Source organism: Phyllobates terribilis, unplaced genomic scaffold (assembly GCF_046119375.1).
Source record: "Phyllobates terribilis strain yellow unplaced genomic scaffold, ASM4611937v1 Scaffold_3__8_contigs__length_932513732, whole genome shotgun sequence".
Classification (NCBI taxonomy): domain Eukaryota; kingdom Metazoa; phylum Chordata; class Amphibia; order Anura; family Dendrobatidae; genus Phyllobates; species Phyllobates terribilis.
The window spans coordinates 145,250,099-145,256,098 of NW_027362763.1; positions in this window are offsets into that span (position 1 = coordinate 145,250,099).

The following is a 6,000-nucleotide window of genomic DNA, read 5'->3' on the forward strand; positions in this document are numbered from 1 at the left end:
CTGGAGCTGGAATTACGCGGCTGCTGGCATGAGACTTGCCCTCCAATAGATCCTTGTAAATGGATTTAAAGTGTATTCATTCAAATTAGAGAGACAATTTAAATTAAAAAGCTTAGAGCTGCCTCCACCACAGGGGGGCTCGCTCGACCCACCAGCGGACAGGCACCAGTATTGGGAGAGGGGGGCTGGCCGTCAGGGTTCACCGCGGCTCTGGCACAAACCCGGCGACACGGAGGTGGCACGGGCAGGAGCGGACTGAACGTGTCGGCTTCTCACTTTTTGGATTTTAGAAGGGCATGACATGCCTATCTCTGTGTCTCCCCCTCCTTTTACTCCTCCACCTCTTTTCTTTTCGCATGACTATATGTACTTGTCACTTTTCCATGTGTTAGTTGTGTCTTCTGAGCAGTTTGTCAGCTTTTGGACACCTTTGAAGGTGTTTTCTATGTGTTTCTATGTGTTTTTGTTTGCCTGCCATTGGTTTTAACGGTGTTCGAAGGTGTTCGACGAACAGTTCGGCGAACACACGGGTGTTCGACGAACCGAACCGAACTCGAACACTACGGGGGTGGCTCAACACTAATAGAGAGTACTCCGTTACTCCATTCCTTGAAAAATATCTCCACACCATGTTGGTGTACTTCTCATCTATATATAGTTCTCCGAACCTCATGTGGAAAATTAAGGCTTTTACTATAATATCTTTTTTACTAAAATATTATTTTTCTTATGACAAGTTTTACAACTAATATGTTTTATAATATTTGCATATTTTATAATTAGAAGGATATGCCGGAAAATCTTTACTCTTAGAAAGCTGAGTCTCTATAGAATGGGATTTGGGTGTGCCAACTAAAACTAATTTACATGTGATTAGGATAATCATCTCATTAGGTGGGTTTGTACTGACCATATAACCACCATTATTGACTCTCCTGCATTAGACCTGAGGAAGGCTATACATCTTTTATTTGAATAGCCGAAACGCGTTGTTTTATATATCAGTTTTATGTATCATTTATTTATGTACTTGAATAAATTCTCTGAAGAAGAAAACCTTTTTTGGATAATCAATCCTTGTGACCCTGGGAGTGCTTATCCAGCCGGATACCCACTCTGAATCTCATTCCTACGGACTCCAGCTGGGGGATCCGTTCAATCCGGACAGAAGCTGCATATCGGTGGGACCAGATACCTACATTAGACCAGAATTGGTCGATAAGCCATAATATAAGATCTGCCAAAGAAAATCTGTTTTGGATATTCATTTCTTGTGACCCTGGGAGCGCTCATTCAGCCGGATACCCATTCCGAATCTTTTTTTATGCAAAAAAGACAAAAAAGTGGATAATACAGAGATTTGAACCGTGGAACTGCAAAACCACAGTTATAATTTCCTGGTGTATAACAGGACTTGTTAAAATAGATATATTGGTGTCTGAACAGTCAGCGACACACTGAAACTGTTTTTTTTTTATGGAAAAAAGGCAAGCAGGTTGATAACACCCAGATTTGAACCGTGGAAGAGGAAAAACCACAGTTCTAGTTCTCTGGCCTACACCAGTTTCTTTTAAACAGATATATTGGTGTCTGAACAGTCAGCGAGACACTGAAAATATTTTATTTTAAGTAAAAAAGACAAAAAAGTAGATAATACAGAGATTTGAACCATGGAACTGCAAAACCACAGTTATAATTTCCTGGTGTATACCAGACTTGTTAAAATAGATATATTGGTTTCTTAACAGTTAGCGACACACTCAAACTGTTTTTTTTTATGGAAAAAAGGCAAGCAGGTTGATAACACCCAGACTTGAACCATGGAAAAGGAAAACCACAGTTCTAGTTCTCTGGCCTACACCAGAATCTTTTAAACAGATATATTGGTGTCTGAACAGTCAGCGAGACACTGAAAATATTTTTTTTTATGCAAAAAAGACAAAAAGGTAGATAATATAGAGATTTGAACCGTGGAACTGCAAAACCACAGTTATAATTTCCTGCTGTATACCAGACTTGTTAAAATAGATATATTGGTATCTGAACAGTCAGCGACACACTCAAACTGTTTTTTTTTTATGGAAAAAAGGCAAGCAGGTTGATATCACCCAGATTTAAACCGTGGATGAGGAAAACCACAGTTCTAGTTCTCTGCCCTACACCAGACTCTTTCAAACAGATATATTGGTGTCTGAACAGTCAGCGAGACACTAAAAATGTTTTTTTTTTATGCAAAAAAGACAAAAAAGTGGAAAATTCAGAGATTTGAACCATGGAACTGGAAAATCACAGTTATAATTTTCTGGTGTATACCAGACTTGTTAAAATAGATATATTGGTGTCTGAACCGTCAGCAACACACTCAAACTGTTTTTTTTATGGAAAAAAGGCAAGCAGGTTGATAACACCCAGATTTGAACCGCGGAAGAGGAAAAACACAGTACTAGCTCTCTGGCCTACACCCGACTCTTTTAAACAGATATATTGGTGTCTGAACAGTCAGCGAGACACTGAAAATGTTTTTTTCTATGCAAAAAAGACAAAAATGTTCATAATACAGATATTTGAACCGTGGAACTGCAAAACCACAGTTATAATTTACGGGTGTATACCAGACTTGTTAAAATAGATATATTGGTTTCTTAACAGTCAGCGACACACTCAAACTGTTTTTTTTATGGAAAAAAGGCAAGCAGGTTGATAACACTCAGATTTGAACCATGGAAGAGGAAAACCACAGTTCTAGTTCTCTGGCCTACACCAGAATTTTTTAAACAGATATATTGCTGTCTGAACAGTCAGTGAGACACTGAAAATATTATTTTTTATGCAAAAAAAGACAAAAAGGTAGATAATACAGAGATTTGAACCGTGGAACTACAAAAACACAGTTATAATTTCCTGGTGTATACCAGACTTGCTAAAATAGATATATTTGTGTCTGAACAGTCAGTGACACACTCAAACTGTTTTTTTTTATGGAAAAAAGGCAAGCAGGTTGATAACACCCAGATTTGAACCGTGGAAGAATAAAACCACAGTTCTAGTTCTTTGGCCTTCACCAGACTCTTTTAAACAGATATATTGGTGTCTGAACAGTCAGCGAGACACTGAAAATGTTTTTTTTTTTAATGCAAAAAAGACAAAAAAGTGGATAATACAGAGATTTGAACCGTGGAACTGCAAAATCACAGTTATCATTTTCTGGTGTATACCAGTCTTGATAAAATAGATATATTGGTGTCTGAACAGTCAGCAACACACTGAAACAGTTTTTTTTATGGAAAAAAGGCAAGCAGGTTGATAACACCCAGATTTGAACCATGGAAGAGGAAAAACACAGTACTAGTTCTCTGGCCTACACCAGACTCTTTTAAACAGATATATTGGTGTCTGAACAGTCAGCGAGACACTGAAAATGTTTTTTTCTATACAAAAAAGACAAAAAGTGTGAATAATGCAGAGATTTTAACCGTGGAACAGCAAAACCACAGTTATAATTTCCTGGTGTATACCAGACTTTTTAAAATGGATATATTGGTGTCGGAACAGTCAGCGACACACTCAAACTGTTTTTTTTTATTGAAAAAAGGCAAGCACGTTGATAACACCCAGATTTGAACCGTGGAAGAGGAAAACCACAGTTCTAGTTCTCTGGCCTACACCAGTCTCTTTTAAACAGATATATTGGTGTCTGAACAGTCAGCAAGACACTGAAAATGTTTTTTTCTATGCAAAAAAGGCAAAATGTGGATAATACAGAGATTTGAACCATGGAACTGCAAAACCACATTTATAATTTCCTGGTGTATACCAGACTTGTTAAAATAGATATATTGGTGTCTGAACAGTCAGCAACACACTCAAACTGTTTTTTCTTATGGAAAAAAGGCAAGCAGGTTGATAACACCCAGATTTGAACCGTGGAAGAGGAAAACCAAAGTTCTAGTTCTCTGGCCTACACCAGACTCTTTTAAACAGATATATTGGTGTCTGAACAGTCAGCGAGACACTGAAAATGTTTTTTTTTTATGCAAAAAGACAAAAAAGTGGATAATACAGAGATTTGAACCATGGAACTGCAAAATCACAGTTATAATTTTCTAGTGTTTACCAGACTTGTTAAAATAGATATATTGGTGTCTGAACAGTCAGCAACACACTCAAACTGTTTTTTTATGGAAAAAAGGCAAGCAGGTTGATAACACCCAGATTTGAACCGTGGAAGAGGAAAAACACAGTACTAGTTCTCTGGCCTACACCAGACTCTTTTAAACAGATATATTGCTGTCTGAACAGTCAGCGAGACACTGAAAATGTCTTTTTCTATGTAAAAAAGACAAAAATGTGGATAATATAGAGATTTGAACCCTGGAACTGCAAAACCACAGTTATAATTTCCTGATGTATAACAGGACTTGTTAAAATAGATATATTGGTGTCTGAACAGTCAGCGACACACTCAAACTGTTTTTTTTTTATGGAAAAAAGGCAAGCAGGTTGATAACACCCAGATTTGAACCGTGGAAGAGGAAAAACCACAGTTCTAGTTCTCTAGCCTACACCAGTTTCTTTTAAACAGATATATTGGTGTCTGAACAGTCAGCGAGACACTGAAAATATTTTATTTTAAGCAAAAAAGACAAAAAAGTAGATAATACAGAGATTTGAACCGTGGAACTGCAAAACCACAGTTATAATTTCCTGGTGTATACCAGACTTGTTAAAATAGATATATTGGTTTCTTAACAGTTAGCGACACACTCAAACTGTTTTTTTTTATGGAAAAAAGGCAAGCAGGTAGATAACACCCAGTCTTGAACCATGGAAAAGGAAAACCACAGTTCTAGTTCTCTGGCCTACACCAGAATCTTTTAAACAGATATATTGGTGTCTGAACAGTCAGCGAGACACTGAAAATATTTATTTTTATGCAAAAAAGACAAAAAGGTAGATAATATAGAGATTTGAACCATGGAACTGCAAAACCACAGTTATAATTTCCTGCTGTATACCAGACTTGTTAAAATAGATATATTGGTATCTGAACAGTCAGCGACACACTCAAACTGTTTTTTTTTTATGGAGAAAAGGCAAGCAGGTTGATATCACCCAGATTTAAACCGTGGAAGAGGAAAACCACAGTTCTAGTTCTCTGCCCTACACCAGACTCTTTCAAACAGATATATTGGTGTCTGAACAGTCAGCGAGACACTGAAAATGTTTTTTTTTTATGTAAAAAAGACAAAAAAGTGGATAATTCAGAGATTTGAACCATGGAACTGGAAAATCACAGTTATAATTTTCTGGTGTATACCAGACTTGTTAAAATAGATATATTGGTGTCTGAACAGTCAGCAACACACTCAAACTGTTTTTTTTATGGAAAAAATGCAAGTAGATTGATAACACCCAGATTTGAACCGCGGAAGAGGAAAAACACAGTACTAGCTCTCTGGCCTACACCCGACTCTTTTAAACAGATATATTGGTGTCTGAACAGTCAGCGAGACACTGAAAATGTTTTTTTCTATGCAAAAAAGACAAAAATGTGGATAATACAGAGATTTGAACAGTTGTACTGCAAAACCACAGTTATAATTTACGGGTGTATACCAGACTTGTTAAAATAGATATATTGGTTTCTTAACAGTCAGCGACACACTCAAACTGTTTTTTTTATGGAAAAAAGGCAAGCAGGTTGATAACACTCAGATTTGAACCATGGAAGAGGAAAACCACAGTTCTAGTTCTCTGACCTACACCAGAATTTTTTAAACAGATATAATGCTGTCTGAACAGTCAGCGAGACGCTGAAAATATTATTTTTTATGCAAAAAAAGACAAAAAGGTAGATAATACAGAGATTTGAACCGTGGAACTGCCAAACCACAGTTATAATTTGCTGGTGTATACCAGACTTGTTAAAATAGATATATTTGTGTCTGAACAGTCAGTGACACACTCAAACTGTTTTTTTTTTATGGAAAAAAGGCAAGC